Here is a 21,115-nt window from a genome sequence, read left to right as displayed (position 1 = left end):
GTGTGTGTATTTAAAGGATAAATTCACCACCTAGTAAATTAGAGACATCTCTGCAGTGGAACACAGTAGACGCTGTGACAAGAGCTTCTATGTGAGATTGTGTGTGTGTGTGCGTTTGAAGAAACCTCATTGATTTTGGATAAGCAGAGCATAATTAAATTATACAGGATTTGTGGAGAAGACAGTGAGCTTGGGGTTAATGCACTAGATTCTGACTCAAGAGTTCTGGCTTCATTTCCTGGTTCTGCTACAGACTTCTTGTGTGATCTTGTTCATGTTAATCAATCACTCTGGACCTCAGGTCCCCATCTCAAAAATCATACTTCCTTTCTCTCAGCCTTTGACAGTCTTGCCTCCTTAGATGGTACGATCTCCAAAACAAGGACTCTCTCTTGCCGTATGTATCTACAGCACCTAGTGCACTGTGTTCCCAATTTTGGTTGGAACCACTAGGTTCAACTGTAATAAAATGAATTGCAGCTCCTCCTCTCAGAATGCAGCACATCATCTCACAGAGAAAACTGCAAACAAGCAAGCATGTGATCATTGTGATCTTCAGGAAAATCTAAAAGGAAAATGACTATTGTTTCCATTGAAGATGCAGTTCTGGGCAGGGACATCTTTTTGCTACATGTGTGTAAAGTCCCTGATCACTGACAGTGGCCCCTAATTCCTACCAAAACAACAATACTTTAAAAGTTAAGTTACCTGTATAGTAAAAGATGAGATGATTCTGGCTAATACTCCCATCTTTATTCACATTGAGTAATACCTTACTCTGCGACTACTCCTATTGTCTCGTTCAGCTGGGTAACTTAGGCCAGGTCTACACTAAAAAGTTAGGTGGGACCCAGCGAGGCAGATCAGGGGTCTGAAAAATCCACACCCCAACCAACATAGTTAAGCCAACCTAACCCCCTATTTAGACAGTGCTAGTTCAACAGAAGAATTCTTCAATTGACCAGGCTACTGCCATTTGGGGAAGTGGATTAGCTACAGCTATAGAAGACCCCTGCCATCTCTGTAGTGAACGCCTACACTCAAGTGCTACAGTGGTGCAATTGCTATGCTGCAGTGGTTTAAGTGTGGACGTAGCCTTATTTGTGTAGGAAGATACAAAAATAGCAGGAATAGGAGAATCCCATCTTTTATAAGTACATTGAAAGTAACTTTGAGTGGCTCATACTCAGAACATCCCAGTTTTACAAGGTAACTTTTGTTTTTAATGGAATTACAAATTTCAAAGCTTCTGTAAGCCAACCAGACTTGGCAGGTTACCTTGTCCAGTGAGCAAATATATTCTCTTTCAAAGTTAAACAGTTATAAAAATAACTCTTTCAGAAGTAAAATAATGGAAGAAGGAGGGAAATAATTTTCTGCTAGTTTTGACTCACATTTTTTTCCAACTTCACATTGTGTCACTGTTTTTAGTATATGCATTCCCTTGAGCCTCTCTTCTCATGTTTTAGCAACAGATCACTTGGCAATAAGAATCATAGAACTGGAAGGGACCAGATCACTTGGCAATCATAGAATCATAGAACTGGAAGGGACCTCAAGAGGTCATCTAGTCCAGTCCCCTGCACTCATGGTAGGACTAAGTATTATCTAGAGCAGTGGTTCTCAAACTAGGGCTACCGCTTGTTCAGGGAAAGCCCCTGGTGGGTAAGGCTGGTTTGTTTACCTGTCCTGTCCACAGGTTTGGCTAATCACGGATCCTGCGGTTCGCCGCTCCAGACCAATGGGGGCTGCAGGAAGGGTGACCAGCACGTCCCTTGGCCCACGCCGCTTCCGCAGCCCAATTGGCCTGGAGCGGCAAACCGTGGCCAGTGGGAGCCGCGATCGGCCAAACCCTGAGGACACAGCAGGCAAACAAACTGGCCCGGCCTACCAGGGGCTTTCCCTGAAAAAGCAGCGGAACCAGTTTGAGAACCACTGATCTAGAGCATCCCTGATAGGTGTCAGTCTAACCTGCTCTTAAAAATCCCCAATGATGGTGATTCCACATCCTCACTGGGCTATTTATTCCGTGCTTAACCACCCTGACAGGATTTTTTTCCTAATGTCCAACCTAAACTGCCCTTGCTGCAATATATACCCATTGCTTCTTGTCCTATCCTTAGAGGTTAAGGAGAATATTTTTTTCTCCCTCCTCCTTGTAACAACCTTTTATATACTTGAAAACTGTTATCATATCCCCTCTCAGTCTTCTCTTTTCCAGACTAAACAAACCCAATGTTTCCAATCTTCCTTCATAGGCCATGTTTTCTAGACCATTAATCATTGTTGTTGCTCTTCTCTGGACTTTCTCCAATTCATCTACATCTTTCCTGAAATGTGGAGCCCAGAACTGGACACAATACTCCAGTTGAGGCCATATCAGTGCAGAGTAGAGTTCAAAGATGGCATTTAAAAGAAAAATACTACTTTAATCATTCATTTTGAGAAAAATCTTCCAGTCAGTATATATTATCTCTACAATATTTGCCTGAATCAAGTAGAAAGATTTTGTTTCTAGGTTTTGGCACTGAGATTTATTAACGAGTTTTTCATAACCTTTGGACTGCTCAATTTCAGTCCCCAGAGCCACCTCTGATACTGTGCAACTGTTATCAATGCTGAGGAAGGTGTTGAGGAGTGACCTCCTGCATGGAGGAACTGTGCAGCAAATCTGTCGCCCAATAGAATGCATGCAGCCAGTGTGAGGGATCCCTCAGTACAGAGAGGGGAACAGTGCTAACCACTGTTCTCTCTAAGTATACTTATTGGTATAACCTTCACTGGAAAATATTTTCACTAGTTAAGCTCACTCTGTTACTTTTCATCTAAATGTCAGCTGCCTTGCATTGATGTCAATTTGCTTGTGTTAAATAGTGCTATATACAGAAATATATTGCAAATATACTATATATATACTATATAATAGTGCTATATACAGAAATAATATTGCAAGTAATACTCAAGGACACTCCTATGGAGTTGTATTGTATTCCACTTGATGGGTGGCTTCTCAAGTCAGGTAATACTCAGCATGACCAAGAGGTTCAGAATCCGGTCAAAAGTGACTTCAGTGAGATTACTCACATGAGTAAGTGTTTTCCGGTTTAGGCTGATGGGGAAAAAGGGAAATGAAGGGTGTAGCATTTGCTCTATGTCTCATTTCAAACAAATAGCATCCACTTTAAAAGTTCACTGACATCTATTCTCTCCTTCAAAAAGAATGTTGCATGTCTGAAGAAACTACATATTCCATATTCCAAACAACTTAAAGGTTCTTATCAGGCAGCTCAGTCAAATATGAGTCTTTCGCTAACCATATCAGAGCACTCATCAACTATTTCTTTTCATGACACCTCCCAGGAAATGTTTCTGGAATGAGCAGATATGTAGCATCTTTTGGACATTTATAGCAACTAATATTAAATGCAGTTGTCTTATTTTTCTTGAAAGTGTTTCCCTACACACACTGGATGGACAGCTGGATGGATAGATGGACACACAATAAATTTAAAACGTTGTATAAATCATCAGCAGCATCAGCACTAGCCTCTCAATCATCTGCATGCATGCAAAAAAATCAATAAATATTTTCTGGTTGCTCTATCTGATTAAAATAGTTATATGTTCAGAATAAACTCATTCAAGCAGAATGTATTTAAAAACGGGTAAAGGAACCAATAGTATCTGTCCAACGTGGCCTGCTGTGTGAATAGTATAGGAAGAAAGAGCCCCCTAATGGCTTCAAGTTATCTGTGAAAATAAATAGATTTCAGTTTCCTGAGTTCCTGGTTGAAAGCAGAAGCAAAATGAGTTTCTGAATGGCAAAAAATTAGTAATTTGGGTAAATGGTTGATATTATTGAACCAAAGTGTGAAATGGAGTGATCAGTCAAGATTCTCTGTGCTCAAAAAGTCAAAGGAAATGAACAGTTTAGACTACATAAATCCAGCTTGAAATGAACATGTGTTTAAGAGGTAAATTCAATTATTTAAATCTGGGACTGACCAAAGTGAATCCTTATGGTGTAAAACTTATGCACAGACGCTATCAACACATTTAAATATAACAATCTCAAAACCTAAAATAATGTGAAGGCTTTGGATCCCCCCTCCCCCCTTTTTAAGAAATAATTATTCAAGCTGAGTATCGCTAGTAGAAAAATAAAAGTCTTGTAATTTTCTTTTAGAATTTCATGATGAGCGTCGAAGCATTAAAGTTTTTAGATACTTGTTTGTAGGGAGCTTATTGATATTATACCCCTTTGATGTAAATTAAAACTGATGCTTATTTTGTAGTTTCATGGCGGGGGGGGGGAATCCCATTGAGGGAAACAACCAAGAACAATCAGTGATTCCTCTCTTTCATAAGTGGTACATTTAAAGAGCACAGGTTCAATAAGCAAGCATGTCTGCACAGATAAAGGGGAGAGGTGAAATGTGAAAGCTTTCCCATAGCTCTTAGTCAAAGCTATGCAAAAGAAGTATTTGTAAATGTTACCCTCAGTGCTACATATTTAAAGAGACAGGCATGCATTTTCATAGGCGCCTAAGGGAGTTAGGGATTCGGCTCCTGATGAAATTCAATGGGAGTTGGGTGAAAAATCCCAGCCACAGCTAATATACTTGCTAGCTCTAGCCCCTTCAGTATCTGACACATGTACCGTGCTCTGTTAACATTGTCAGTAGATAAAATAGAAAGCATTTCTCTCTCTCTCTCTTACTTTGGGCTGGATTCTGACACTTACCTTGTACAGTACTGTATTCTGGCCAGCAGTCTTATTTATTCTATTGGGACTGTTCATGTAGTGAGGCCCTATTCAATGCACGTAAATGCGGCAGAATCTGACTCTAAATGAGTCCACTGTTAAATGTGAAGAATATCACCGGAGGAAAGGCTAGAATTACCTATATGCATAAGTTGTGTTTATCAACTATAGAAAGACACTGGGTCTACTTAACTACACTATGCAAAAACAGAAAGCTGAATAGAATAGACAGACACTGCTTTTTTTTTAAGGCTTGTCAGTTTGCATTTTTACTTTTCTAGCCATTTTTTTTCATAAAGTATATTAAAAATGAACCCAGATACCTCGCTCACCCATTCAAGTATGCACTCGGGTCCATTATACTAATGCCAATTTAAAAAAATTATCTGTGACCATATTTCCCTACATACCAGTAACTAGTTTTTAATTAATATTTAAGGTCTACAAAATACAAAGAGTGAACTGAATAATTATGAATAAGGTATTTCATGTTACTTTTGGGGGTTTTGTAGTTACCAGGTGAAATAATATTATTTAATACTTTAATGTTGCATATACAACATAGGTAAAATATTTTGGGGGAGGAAAAAAGGTAATTGCAGCATATCCATTGATGGTTTGCCATCACCAGGGGTAGACTGCAATGTAGGGTTTAAAAGAACAGAAATGTTAGGATCAGTAACCTTCTGTGAAAATTCCTTAACTTGATGACCCATAGGAAAGTTATTCCTGGCTGTGAGAATAACTGCTCAAATGCTTGGATTAATATAGTGACTACTCCACTTTGCTCAGATAGAAAATTAAAGTGGCTAGAATACAAAACATCCTTTTGGCTGGGATCAAGAAGCAGAAAGCACAAACAAACTAACATGAAAGGTGATGCAAATCATCACAGTTAAAAAGAATATGATATGAATGCCTTTTATTTGAAGTCACAGTGCTGTCTTTTCAGCTTTACTCTTCTGTCACCTATAATCCCAAAGTCAACATCTTCCTGACTGCTGCATAGCTGAAAGCTCGATTCTTTCTTTTCTAACCTATCACCTTCCATAGAGGTAATGAAACTGTTTCCCACCAAGTTGAGGGATGTAATATGTGAAAAGTTTACGGAGAACAAAAGACGCTTTAAGGGAGGGGAGTGTCACTGTCACATCAAAACAAGCAATCAACTCGATGAGACTAGTACATTAGGCACAGAATAACTGAACATCTGAGGATTCATGTTTCAGCTCCTAAACCTTGGTATTTTCTTTTCAAGCAGAACGTTAGCTATAATTACCATATCTCTAATAAGATGGCAGTATAATGCCATATCATTTAAGACAGATCATGTTTGTGCAGCAGTGGTTAGCTTACCGTCAAAAGACAGATTTTGTTTTAAACTACTGACAAGCACTGTGAAATGCTCCAGTGAAATGACTGCCTTACCTGGCTGCACAACATGAATAGCCAAGAATTTATTGCTTGGCATCTGTGGGACAGTTTACATTATAATATTGCACAAGTAGATAGAAAAATGTCATTGCTACCCACTTCATTTTCACTTAGTTTGGGCAAAAGTATAATCAACATTTTTCACAATCCAGAACTCCTTCCTAATTCTCTCTGTGCATGCATAGTATTTGATACCTATCCATCTGAGAATGAGAAAAAACTATATGCAATAAATACATACTGTACATGAAGCCAAAGCTCATAGGTATTTTTTAACATGCAAGGTATACAAAAGAATAAGGCATTTTTTTTATTAACTGCTGAGAAAGGACAAAGAAAATCCTTACCTGGAGGATCAAACTATGTATATCATCAGTGCTGTGTGGGTTTAGTGGGGAGAGGGCGAATTTTTGTTTTCAATAATGAACCTCTTCTTCAGAGATGCAGATTGTTAAGAGATAAGTAAAATGAACTATTCCAAGGTCCAGTCTATCATCGCTTGCACAGACTTGAGGCTAGCATCCTCTCATGAAGGAAGAAGGTAGCTCAGTAAGTTGTCCACTGAGGGAGCTAGGTATCAGTGTTATCAGGCACCAGCAGTCACATACTGATGCTATAGTACATACTCTCTCCCTCTCTTGCTCTCTCAGCTCTGAGTCTAAGCTCCTTCTGCTGCTGTATAATCAATCTAGCCTGTCTGAATCTAATAGGCCTCTATTTAACCAGCCAATCAATAGAAAGGATTCCAGTGCTGGTCCCCAGGGTCTTTTCCAGAAGTGGTACAAAGTATAAGAGTTTTGGCAGCAGTTTAAACCGAGTATTTTTCAATATTTTATCTCCCTTAGAGAGAGAATGTTTAGGAGACCCCAGCTTCAAAGCTAGCCTTGTCTCTGTGCTTTCTCATGTGAATTATATAAACACACACACACACACACACACTGTGCTGCAGTAGCATTCTGAAACCTTCCCCTCTCTTTCCCATTTTCAGTGTTTCAGAATAGAAATGCCAGAGATGGATCTGAACAGCAACCCCCTGATCAAAGCACTTGAATATTAGGGTGTTTAAAATCCAGTTCTGAGTTTCGGAATTTGGGACTATTTCTAGTAAATACAGAAAAGAAGTAAGTATATGCTGACTAGAAGGGAAACATGCCTTGCAGTCTTATATTTATATCCCTCTGATTTTGAACCAGGATCCTTTCTTATGCCCTTCATACTTCCATTTGTTTTACAACCCCTAACAATACCCTACAGAAGCTTACAAGTAAAAACATTGGGAGGGTCATTGTGCACTGTGCATGACTGAGCATTGTATCAGCACAAAATTCTTTACCCTGAATAGTTCTACCACTGATTTTGGCAAACTTTACAGAAAAATGGATCTGCAAGCTGGTGGTTCTGGTTCTGCTTCTGACCCAGTTTTCATTCTGAAACAGACTGATGGGTAGCTGCTGCCATGCTTCTAACTCTGCAGAATTGGTCTCATTGACATAAGGTGATCCCACACCTCATCATGTTGACAGTACCAGAGAAGCTGCTGTCTTGCTTACAACTACTGACAATTACTGCTCCCAGCAGACATTTAAAAAAAGAAGAGCCTCCTAGTGAGCAAAAACAGACAGTGTGACTTCACAAACCATGTTGCCCTGTTCCAGGACTACGAAGCATTTACTGACCCAGATCTTTCCAGGCTGAGTCACAGTATATGTGCATACAACTGTGCATACATACTCCCACATGAAACTGACTTGCAGTAAAAATTGCTCAACACTATCACTAAGATTCCAAGAAATCAACTATTAAGCCACAGTTCGTATACGCACCAGCTTCAACTCACCCATTACCACCAAATATAATATCCAGTTTCAGATTCCTCAGCTCCACACTATACTTCTTCTCAACTCCAACATATCAACAATCACAAAGCACACACCGTATTCAAATGTGCAACCTGAACTCCAGTCCTAGGTGGATGAAAATAAATCACCTTTCTGCATGCACAGTGGTGAAATTTAGCATTTTACATGTAAATGAAATATTATATGATCAAAATTATGGTTTTTCATGAGTGAAGAACCTGTTGTGTGATAGGGTGAGAGATGTGTGGTTACCATATGGGGGCAGAAGACAGCAAACTGAACCATTCTTAGGTCCACGAGAGAGGAAATTTGGGGTGGGGAGGGGGATTGGAGAGAAGGAGAAACAGACACAGGAAGCACTGTGGGGGGTCTGAAGTCTGGGATGGTAGGGGGTCCACATATCTGTGCTTCAAGGATTCCTCATGGAGTTTTTTCCTGGTGCATTAAAGGAACACTTCCCCACTTCTCCCTGTATACTCCACCCCTCAAGTCTGTTCTGCTTTTGGAATTTTAGTTTACCTTTAAGTGAAAATTTCAACACAACCTTAACTGTGGAGTTACTATAGATGCCATGTATACTGTTTACATACTGAACACATACTCATATGCATCCAGCATAAAAAATATATCTTTGGCCACCACACAAATACAGCCACTTCTGGGGTGGAACATAGTACTGTTTTAACAGTGCATAGGAAAAAAAAACCTCCACATCAGAAGAGTTTAGGACAGGAAGCACACATTTTTAGTTGAAAATACAAAGAGAGGATATTTAGCAAGGCAGAATTATGCACAGATGTTTTACACCAGAGCTCAGTGTAGTAGCACAGAGCATTGAATCAGTATGCCAGCAAACAGTGTGAATTAGAGCTAGGCAAAAACAGATTCAGAATAAAAAACATCCTTAGCCTTTCATATGTATCTATATTCGGCTTATATTATTCCCTGAGGAGACACAGTAATAAATAGCTCATTAAAAGCCAGGTGGCCTAATTGCTGTGTTTCAAAACTAAGGGGGTGTGTGTGTGAGTGTGTATATGTGTGTGTGTGTGTGTGTGTATATATATATACACACACCCACACACATAAATCTATCCACACATCTCTGCAGTAGTGAATTTTCACATTATAAATACGGTTTCCCATGCACTTTTACCTCCCCCCCATATCAATATATAAATAGGGCTCACTTTTCCCTGAATTTTGAACCACATGTGATGAGTTTGTTTGTTGTCTGTGTCACAGTACAGCCCAAAAGCCCCAGAGACATGGCCCCATTGTTCTCAGTATGGTACAAATGCTTAGGAAGACACAGTCTCTGCCCCAAAGAGATGTGAAAAACCAAGATTATGACAAGCTGATCATTATTGCTTTTTAGGAGAAAATACAAGCTGCATAGGGATATTTTTATCTATATGACAACACATTAATATATATATAATAAATAATGATCAGGAGATCCTGGCCTTCTAATACTTCCAATGGGAGAAACCAGCCCTCATATCAAATGACTTTTCCCTGAGCAAAGAAGCTGTTACAGAAAGTGTCCTAGGAGGTATGTGAACAATATAAATACACAATAATTCAAATATTCCATTAATTAAAAATATAAAATCTTGTCTTTTCCCCACAGTATGGGAAGGTATTAAAGATCAAATTCAGTAGAGATATAAGTGGGCACAACTCCATTAAAGTTAAAAGGCAGGGAGATACAGAAGCTCCTTTGCCTTTCCAGTTTGTAACAATAAGGATTAAAATGGGATTCAAATCTATGTGAATATGTCATTGTCTCAGCCATAAAAAAAGAAAAACACAACAGACACTTACTCGCTGAAAAAATAAGATACAGCCAGTAGCTTCCAAGTGCAAAGCGCTTCCATTAGAGCTCCAGCTGCTTGTCTCTGCCAGATTTAAAGAGCCAGACCCAGAAAGGCATGCTGGGAAAAAGTGCCTATAAAAGGTCAACACTGCAGCAGAGTTTATGAATCTATGTGGTGTTGTGTGAGTGTTATGTACAGTGTGTTAGAAGTCTTCGGTTTAACAGACTGTAGTTATTTTCCCACATAGTTTGATCTTATAAATGGTTTGGATTTAATTGTGTTTCAGGTGCATTACTAGTGTACTAAAATCTTGGACGTAGTTCTGCCATGGGTACATCTAGAGGGAAAAGGGCTGTAAAAGTAACTGAAGCATTTTCCTACTGTCAATGACAAAAACAGGAACTTAATCCTCGATCTCCCTCATGCATGCCTTAACCAGAGTGCCATTAGATATTCTGGGAGCGGGTCTCTCTCATTCTCTTGGAGAAACTGTTCTAAACACCAAGCTATAGATTTGTGCTACTGAACCTTCTAATATTTAAATTACTTATAGAAAGTGGAACAGCTCCAACAGAGGAGATTAAGAGTGCCCTACACCCAAGTAGCCAATAGGGGGTGATTAGGGTACTCCCATAGGGGAGACCTGGATTGACATGCCTGCTGCAGAGTAGGGATTTAAACCGGAGTTCTCCCCTGCCAGAACAAAGCTCCCTTACCATTGGGCTATTGGATAAAAGGGGGTGGGGACAAGAAGGAAAGCACCCTTTTCTCCTCCATTTTGTGAATGCCCCAAATCAAAAAGTTTATCTTTCAGTCAACAAATGTGTTGTTTTTTGTTTCACCAAGAAAACTATATATATATACACTTTTGGGTTGCTCCTGAATGATTTTTTCCCCCAGTTTTTTTTGTTTGTTTGTTTTGGCTAGCAAACCACAAAATCAATTATTTGCTCCAAGTATAACTCACTGGTCACTGTGGGTGGGATCCACTTAGCTGTTGAAATTATGCATTATGTTGCCTAACTTTTAGACACTTAGAAAAGTCGTAGGACTAATGCTATGATTCACAAAGCTGAGTTAGGTGGCCTACATAATGAATGAGGAGAGCTAGGCACCTAAGAATGTGATTCACAAAAGCCAGCATACTAGGCAGGGAGTCACCTAAGGTAGCTAATGGTTGGCATCTCCTAAAGGGGTATGTGCTAAGCTGTGCTGCTCACTTGAAAATAGGCACTTAAATCTGGTCTGTAGGGAGGCACCTAGCCCTATTTAGCAATCCACAAATGGGAACCAGCTGCCTAAGTTATTTTTTGAGGCAATGATTGAGGTACCTGCCTCTCTCTACACAAAATGACCACAAGATGAGCAGACCTTATAACCCACTAGTTAGAGCACAGACCTGTGATGTGAGATTCACTCTTTTCCATAGGGAGAGCTAGGATGTGAACCATTATCTCCCACATAGTAGGCATGTTTTTCAACCATTGATCTATGGAATAGTTTGTGGGGGAACGTCCCTTAATCTCTCCTGCTGAAGCTGTCCCACCGTGGCTAAATAATGAAAGTGATTAGAGCAGGAGGCTTGGAGCCAGGCTTTCGCACCTCCCGGGTTTGTGCCCTAACCACTGGATGACAGAATCATTCCATCTGTTGCGAACTTGCTCTAGCTTGCTGGCCCAATGGAATAATTTCAGCAGGAGAGATTGGCATAGCCCGACACCAGACTATCCACTAGATCAATGGCTAGAGAGCTTTTCTGAGATGCAGAAAAATCGAGTTCACATTCTTTCTCTCCCCCCATCCCACCGGCATAGAGAAGACAGGTGATTGAATCTGCATTTCCCGCATCCTAGGGGAGTGTGCTAGTTGCTAAGCTAACAACTATGAGGTGAACACCGCCGACCCCCATCACTCTGCAGGTAGACTTTGAATGGGACCTGAACAGACGGGAAGCCTCTGAGCACACCTGCTGTTGAGTGCCCTGCATGCAGCACCTATCTTCTCTCAGTTTGCAAATCACTCTGCACCCCTTCCACCCTGGGGGCATTCTGCTGGGCTGATTTTTGGTAATGCAGCTGTGTCCTTAGCAGATAAGCATCTCCTCAGCAAAAGGAGAGAGCCTTGGGGTCTGTACCTAGGCAGCCAGCCTGAACTTGTGAATCACTCGGAGGCTTAGGAGGAAGATAGGTGCCCAGGTGCCTGGAGAGAAGCAGAAACTTAGGTGCTTAGGGAACTTCTACTTTGAAAACTTAGGTGCTGACTGAATTTATGTGCCTACAGGGTTCTAGGAGAGATTTGTGAACGTAGGCACTTAAACCTGAGATTTAGGTGCCTTAGGCTGGGCATAAATATCTTTGTGGATGTAGGCTTGTGTCCCTCTCTGTGCCTGATCCATAGAAGATGTGAGTTCATACAGCTACTACCCTGCAAGGCTTTGGTTTATAGCTCAGTAAATGGCAACTCATGCTTTCCGTCCTGGAGGTCCCTAGTTCAATCCTTGTTAATGGCAAAGTCTTATTTATTGGAGACTTTGACTTAGTTTTGCCATAAAATTAAGTCTACCAATCTGATGCCATTGATTACCCATCAATGAAAAGTAATATGTCCTCCTTTCTTGCTATATATGTATATATATATACACACACACACATCACATGCTGAAATGCTTTTCTGCAGGATGAACATGATATAAAAATAAAGATTTTAAAAATAGTTATCTATCACTGTTAATGTTTCATATATTATATAAGTTCTCTTAAGAAACCAGTGCTGCTCTCTGCAGGCCAATCATTTTTAAAGGGTTTTACAAGCCTGATTTCGAACTTAGTATTATGCAGAAGCAGTAGCCTCTTCTGAATTAAGGTTGCATCAGCTTGCACTATAAAATCTCTCTTTCATCTGCCCTCTTCTCCTCCATCTTTAGGATGGAAAAGTGATTTGGTTTGAAAATTACCAGATCTACTTTGAAATCTTATACCTGTGCATAATGCCTAGCACAATAGGGCCTGATCCTGAATCTGGCCTCCAGGTACTTTGTGTGCTATACAATTCAATACAATACAATACAATACAAAGGTTAAGTAATATTAACAAATCGAACAAAACATTATTCTTCACAATCTGAAGAAAGTTCATTAAATGATTTTTGACTACAAGTCCATAACAAAAATTTACCCTGAATTGAAATCTTCAATTAATATTTCTATCTGTTCATCTTGTTCAAAACACTTTGTCTGCCTCTACAATCTTTCCTTGTGCTATGCTTAAAACTACACACAATTTCATGGACTGGCTCTTAATGAAGCCCCAAATTCCCTCCCATCCCCATCACTCTTTTTTAGGTAAAGAAAGGATCTCCAACACAATACTGATTTCAAGAAGAACAGGTTCTTTGTGAAAATGCCTAGATTTCTCAAGGAGCGTTGGTTTAATGGATGAGTGAGTGTTTTTAATAAAGATTCTGTTCTTCATGAAAGTAGTTGCTTCTTTGTCAAAGATCTTCCTCTACAACAAAAGGAAATGCTGCTGGGCTGAAAAAAAAATCTGTTCTCTCCACCATGACAGGTCCTGATAGATAGAGACCATATTGCTGGGGTTATGGACCACCACTGTACTACTCTCCGAAATTGTTCAGAAATAAATTTGACTGATTTTTTCCCCCCAAAATCAAGATGAAAATGCATTAAAACAACTCAGTCATTTATGGCCAGAATAAAGGCTATCGTGCTGTGAAGAAGAGACATTTAGAAATGTTAGGAAAAGGATAGACAGAAAATACAATATTGCCTCTGGATAAATCCATGCTTCCACTCACATCTTGAATACTGCATGCAGATCTGGTGGCTCCATCTCAAAAAGGATATATTGGAATTGGAAAAGATACAGAAAAGGGCAACAAAAATATTAGGGGTATGGAACAGCTTCCATATGAGGAGAGATTAAAACTGGGATTTCGAGTTTGGAAAAGAGATGATTAAGGGGGGATATGTTAGATGTCTATAAAATCGTGACTGGTGTGGAGAAAATAAATAAGGAAGTGTTATTTATGCCGTCTCATACCACAAGAACTAGGGGTCACCAAATGAAATTAATAGGCAGCAAGTTTAAAACAAACAAGACAGTATTTCTTTACACAACACATAGTCAACCTGTAGAACTCTTTGCCAGAGAATGTTGTGAAGCCAAAGACTATAACAAGGTTCAACAAAGAACTAGATAAAGAGACTAGGTTCATCAATGGCTATTAGCCAGGAAGAGCAGGAATGCAAAACCATGTTGTGAAGTGTCCCTAGCCTATGTTTGCCAGAAACTGGGAATGGGTTGCAGGAGATCGTTCACTTGATGATTACCTCTTCTGTTCATTCCCTCTGATGCACCTGGGACTGGCCACTGTTGGAAGACAGTATACTGGACTAGATGGTCTGACCCAGTATGGCCGTTCATATATTCTTAAGAACATATTTCTTCGTGCTTGATAAGAATTCAGAGTTTGCTTATGATGTGCATATTGTAAGATTTTGTGCTGTCATTAGTTATTTATTTCCTTACTTTTAAGTGGAGAGATTTTATAAACAGTGTGATTGGTAATAATGTTGCTGCCACTTGGCACTTGGACTGGTTTTAAAAACAATTTTGTTAGTTTTTTTTTCTGTTATGGTTTGTTTTGGGAATTGTTACTGCTAGAATTGGGAAGGAGACTGTATGGGGAAAAATGATAGGACCTCCTTTAATATTTTCCTCTACTTTTTTCTCTTTATTTGTATTACCATAATGCCTAATATTTCCAATACTAGAAAATTTGGGACAGAACAGTTTTTATCAGAAAATGTTGAATTTTTGAAATGGAAACTTTCCACAAGATTGTACCCATTTCAATTAAACTTTAATCAGGAAAGGTTTCTCAGGTCCAGGATGGAACTTCTAGTTGAGAGAGAGGTAGACATAACCATGACTATCTCAGAAAAGGAAGTACCCAAGAGGATCAAAACACTCCCGTGAGATGGGACCTGCTTTCAGCCCTTTTTTCTGAATGAGGTGGAGAAGGAACTTGAACCAGGGAATCTCCCACAGCTAAGGCAAGTGGCCTTACACTGCAGTCTATTGGCCACACTGGGGTTGGGGTGGCCATCTCTGGTTTTTCACTGAAAAACTCCAGAAGGTCTTGGTTTCATTCTGATGCAGAGTGGGAACCATTTCCCATCCAGCTGTAGTCCTGATAGATGATCAGACGTAATATGGGGAAAGTCAAGGTTTTTTTTTTTCATTTTTCCTCTCAGACTTTCTTCTTTTTCTCCCTTCTCCTTTGCACAACTAATCTCCTTCCCACAATGTCATGTGATGTTTGTCTGTCCGTTCCCCTCACACTTAAAGGCAATTGCCATATCCTGCTTGTTCTCCCGCTTCAGATCTTGTATGTCCAACAGTTTTTCACCCAGTGATTAAAATATTTGTCCATGCATCGACAATCTCTTGCCTTACCTAATTCAAAGAACACAGCACCTGCCACTGCAGACTAGAGCAATGTTTCATCTACTCCAGAATTCTGTTTCCTGCACTGGTCAATGCCAGATGCTTCAAAGGATGGTGCAAGAAACCTCATAACAGGCAATTATAGAATAAGCTGTTCGTAAGGGGAATTTCTTCCTAACCTCAGTCAATTAGTGGTTGGTTTATGCAGTGAGTCACAGGGGTTTATATACCATTTCTCCCCGGTGTCTTCACTGCGGTGAGTTGACTGCTGCCGCTCCCCCCATCGACTCTGCCTGCTCCTCTCGTGGAGGTGGAGTACAGGAGTCGATGGGAGAGCACCCGGGGGTCGATTTATCAGGCCTAGACTAGATGCAATAAATTGACCCCCTCTGGATGGATCGCTGCCTGCCGATCTGGTGGGTAGTATAGAAGTACCCTTAGTTGCACATTCCCTCATATAACTGATGGACAGATTTTATTTTCCAATTATGTGTAGTGCCTTATGCCTGGGAATGTTAGGCCCAGGACTTTGAATGAGGAATGTAGGTTTATGATTGAACTTTGGGGGCACTACCAAATAATTAATATATATGAATAATATGGCTATGATGTATATATTTATAGTGTATATGGGTATATATTTATGTGTATATATGACACCACCTTATACTGAAGCATAACAATATTTTTTTTAATATGGTGTTGTAGTTTGGCCCTTTTACTTTGGTTGCACAGATAGCAGTTATTACCTGTATGATTATTGGTAGTAGGCTGAGTGTTTTAAAATACTCGGATAGGCATTGTTATAGTGTGTTCCACAGTACTATGTATATGAGAAGTAAAACTGAAATTTGGAGTAGTGACATAACAAATGAGGCCTTTATATATAATTTTGTGTGTGTTTAGTTAGTACACAGTACTGTCCATCCAGGTTATAGGCAATGTTCCCTCTAACTTTTGACAGGCCGTGTGCACAAAAAATGTCTTCTGTGCAAATTTTGACAGGCCGTGTGAGCAAAAAATGTCTTCTGTGCAAATTTTTGTGCGTGCGGTGTTTCGCCGTGTGCGCGGGGTTTAGGATCTGTGTGCGCGCATACACGCGCACAGCTTATAGGGAACAGTGATTATAGGTTACCCTTACTGCTGGCTGTTACCCTCAGGTAAGCTTTGCTGGGCAGGAAATAGGAACTGTTAGCTTTTTTCGTTTTGTTGGTTGCATTGCTCTGTAATACACCAGTAGCTGCTGTAGATGAGTTGTTTTTTTATAGATGCTGTCTTTCAAATAACCTACTGAATGGACAGTAACCAATTTATTAAATATTGCTGTGTTAGCATTTAGTATTGGTACCCTGACATTGAACAAGATTGTTTTGAATAACGTGCCTTACTTAGGATGCAGTGTTACTGACTTCAGAGTGTTACTGGTACTACTAGGGAATTTGTTGAGTCAATTTGTAGTCACTATGTAATGTTTTTTTGTAACCAATTTGATTTGCTTTGTTTGTCTTCATGTTGTTTGCTGCCCTTTGCTTGTTGATATTTACCTGTGTGTTGTTTAAACAGTTTAGCAAGGTTATGCACATTGTAAATGGTGTACAGCAAAAATACAACAATAAAGTAGCAATACAGAAATAATACATTTACTTTTACACAACAGCCAAATTCAAATTAAATGACAATTTAAGCTGGTCCAGTGTTAGTGGTTTTTAGCTGATTGCCAACTTAATTGTCCATAGGTGGTGGACTGAGGTGCAGTTGACCAGTGTCTTATTTATAAAGCACTTCACTTTTCTTGATGCTTGGGGGTTCCTTCACTGTATACTGATATCTTCTAGTGTTTTTGTGGTGTGATAGTTTTGGTGTGTGAGAAGCAACCTTAAACAGCTAGTTAGTTAATATATTTTTTGTTTGTTTTATATTTGTCATTGTTTTAGTAGCCCAAATTTAATATACAGATTAACTTAATTTGTTTACAATGTAATGGGGACCAAGTCTTTCATAACAATAATTTAGCAATTAGTATAGACATTAATTTTTACTTGAGGTTCATTACTAATATTTTATACTAAATGTAATGCTTAACTGCTAGAATAGATGCTCACAATCTTCTATGAGAAGGTGTATTGCTTTTTCTTGCTGAGTGCTTTGTTTTAGCAAAAGAGATAGTAACATAATTTTCACCAAGTTTTTTAGAGTTAATTTTCTTGTGATACTAATTCCACTTTTAACTATTTAGAAGCACAATCTTTAACAACTACTTCCCTTTAACATAATATAAAAATGTCTAACAATTAAACCAAAATACATTTTAAATGCAAGTTTATGCAAACACTTTGAGGGTATTAAATTTTTATGACACTTTGTTATGTTTGGGAGCTAAAGGTGGAAACCTGCTGAAAAGGTAGAAACCTGTTGAAATTGTTTGGATAGCTTTATGCATAAATTGTTATTTTTTTTTAAATAATTACTATGACATTTCTATAACTATATTTAAAAGTGCAAACAAGTTCATAAAACCCAAATAAGAAACTGACATTTTGCTAATGTTATCTTTACCTCAATGTTGAAGTTTCCCCTTTTATTTTTATTTTTTATTCAAAGAAAAAATATAAGACTGTGATTAATAAAAGAGATTTAAAAAAAAAAAAAAACAGGCCTCTAATACAAGGGCTTATGTCTCAGGCTCTCTTCCTACTGTTATAAGCAACTGAAAACAGGATCATGTGAAGGAAAGTGTGAGGCAACTTATTACTGCCAATTCAACCAATAGGACTCACTTCCTACATTAAAATACTTATTTATGTAAGTTTCTTAGAGCTCTCTTTACAAGTTTAATATGAAAAAAGGGATTTTAAATGGCCTTTTGTTAGCCACTTGCCAAATATAGGTGATAACATAATAGATTTCAATACAGTAGAGAATACTTATTCAAAAATAATTTAATACACAGCAACTATCAAATTCAAAGTTAACACAATGTTTCTTAAACATACTGCTTATTTATGCTTGGTTAATACTTAATAGAGATTAAACTGCATATTTAAAATATGTTTGTGCGTATTTTCTGAACAGAGTAAACTTGTATTTTAAAGAGTGAGCTCCTTATGCTTGCTGTGAAACAGGTCCCCATTTTCATAGTTAGGATCTAGACAAAGCAGAATAATGATAGTTGTCCAACAACGAAAATTACTTAAGCATTGGACTAAAATTTTATAAAGGTTTGCTGAGCTTGTTTGGCATTGGTCTCTGGCCAAAGAAACCTATACATTATAATGAATTTCCATTTCTTATATCCTCTGAGTCCGAAATACCACAGATGTCAATGGGAACAGTATCAAACTTATGTGGAGGCCTCCATACCTTACTCAGAGACAAAGAAAGAAAAATCAACTTAGTCACATTGTGATGTTTGTGTAAACTTGATGTAAGCTCAAGTCTATTTCTAAGCTGCTTCTCAACATCTTGGAAGCGGTGATGTAGTACTTACTCAGAAGAGCTCCTTGCTTTTCCCTGGAGGACATTTGTCTTCAAAAGGGACTATATGGAGATTTATCTCAACAGCATTTCTCCAGAGGAGATGTTGGAAGGCTGTGTTGACTAAACATTTTGTTGGCTAAAAAGATCTTTCCAGTTCTGTTTCTTCTCTTCTGCCAGTCATGATCTTCCTGTTTTAAATGCCTCAAAATGTAGCATGTGTGAGTTTTCGTATTACTTTTATCTTTCATTCATTTCTAGAAAGACTTTATCTCTACCCTCTATTCAGGTAGCATTACATTGAAGACATAAGCTCATCAGTCTGATTTGTCCTTTCACTATTACGTCATCTCTTATCAACTATATTGATATGACTCTGGCATCACCAATAGTCCTCACTTTATCCTAAACCAGTACAAAGGTACCTTCAAGTCCTTTTGTTAGAAAATCGTATTTATTCAGCTTAGACAATGGCAAGAGATGTTGACAATCTTTCTTCAAAAACTTTCACAATATTTACTTAATAGACATACATTCTGTGCAGACTTTATCAAAGTTCATTATACTTTAATTCTGAACTTCCTAGAAAATGTGTTTATTACTTTATTTAGGAAAGAGCTGTATTTACTTGTTTGGGTTATTTTAAATCTGCATAACATAGAATCATAGAAACGTAGGGCTGGAAGGGATCTCAAGATGTCATCAAGTCCTGCCCCTCCATTTAGCAGGACCGAGTAAACCTACATCCTCCCTAACAGGTGTGTAACCCACTTTTTCCCCAGTCAGAGAAGAAGTCCTTCTAGCCATATTTTAGATTATACTAGGGCCTGGGTGGGTAAGCATCCCAGGCTGGCATTTTAGAGATTTTTTTGTAAACATCATTCTGGGAGTTGGTGTGTGACTGTACATGTCTCATTATAAAATAGAGGGTGTGGCTGGCAGGGCATTCTGTAAGGGCTCTGATACTCTGAAACTTGTTCCTCCCCCTCAGTCTTAAAATATCCTGAATTTGGTGACTTTCAGAGCATGCTGAAAAAGACACCCATTTGGAGAAGGCTGAGGGCATGTTTTCTAGATGAAGAAGGAGATAGGGTGGCTGACTGGTCATGTTCCTCTGGAACTGATTTCACTGCTCCTGACGTTTAATTTAGTTGTCTTTATTGTATCATTAATTATATGAAGGCTCCTAGAGCCATGAATTGGAATCTTCATTAATTTAAAAAAAAATCTAAACAAACACAAAGCATAGCCCTTCAGGAACATTGCTACTAGGGAAACCACTGAAGTTGAGTAGACCTTTAAAAGTGATGCAATTGTGACAGCTTCCCTCTTGGCTGACACAAGAGGGGCTGAATTGGGGCTCTCTAGAACTAAAATCTGGGGTTGCTACAGCTTGAGCTTAAGAACCAAGCTGCTACAACAAGGGACTGTAACAACTCATATCCCCTGTGGATTGGCTCAGAAGTAGACTTGTAAAACACACTCAGCAGCAAGTGAATACTTCCTCTGCTTAAAGGAAGCGCAACCCAAACCCCTGAGGGCCAGAATGGTTCAAATTCTCAGTAAGCCCTGTCACAAGGCACCTCTGCTGCCACCTACTGTACTGACTAGCCAGTTCATGTGGTTCACAGTCACAAACACAAATCAGGTATGTATTATTCTTTCACCAAGGGCTTTATTTATTCTTTCCTTACAAATCAGCACAGGCTTGTAATAAGGAAATACTTCCTTACAACCTTCATACCAGGCTGTCAAGGTTCCTTCCCCACTCTGAACTCTAGGGTACAGATGTGGGGACCTGCATGAAAGATCCCCCTAAGCTTATTCTTACCAGCTCAGGTTAAAAACTTCCCCAAGGTACAAACTTTGCCTTATCCTTGAACCCTGTGCTGCCACCACCAAGTGTTTTACACAAAGAACAGGGAAAGAGACCACTTGGAGACGTCTTCCCACAAAATACCCCCCAAGCCCTACACCCCCTTTCCTGGGGAAGGCTTCATAATAATCCTCACCAATTGGTATAGGTGAACACAGACCCAAGCCCTTGGATCTTAAGAACAATGAAAAATCAATCAGGTTCTGAAAAGAAGAATTTTAATTAGAGAAAAGGTAAAAGAACCACCTCTGTAAAATCAGGATGGTAAATACCTTACAGGGTAATCAGATTCAAAACATAGAAAATCCCTCGAGGCACAACCTTAAGTTACAAAAAGACACAAAAACAGGAATACACATTCCCTCCAGCACAGCTTATTTTACAAGCCATTAAACAAAAGAAAATCTAACGCATTTTC

General features: G+C 39.0%; 1 protein-coding gene across 4 annotated transcripts in view; it reads right to left on the bottom strand.

Annotated features, from left to right (window-relative positions):
• CDH18 (cadherin 18) overlaps nt 1–7,105 on the bottom strand; it is an 840,354-nt gene extending 833,249 nt beyond the window's left edge. For 3 of the 4 annotated variants that reach the window (XM_037893305.2, XM_043540230.1, XM_043540231.1), the window contains exon 1: nt 6,547–6,956. The gene's annotated coding sequence lies outside the window, so the exon portion shown is untranslated. Of the gene's footprint in view, nt 1–6,546 lie in introns of all 4 variants that reach the window. The other variant, XM_037893304.2, reaches the window with a different exon arrangement.
• Nucleotides 7,106–21,115: the final 14,010 nt, after the last annotated feature.

The sequence above is a fragment of the Chelonia mydas genome, chromosome 2, assembly GCF_015237465.2.
Source record: "Chelonia mydas isolate rCheMyd1 chromosome 2, rCheMyd1.pri.v2, whole genome shotgun sequence".
Lineage (NCBI taxonomy): Eukaryota > Metazoa > Chordata > Testudines > Cheloniidae > Chelonia > Chelonia mydas.
This window is presented reverse-complemented; position numbering and strand designations above follow the sequence as displayed.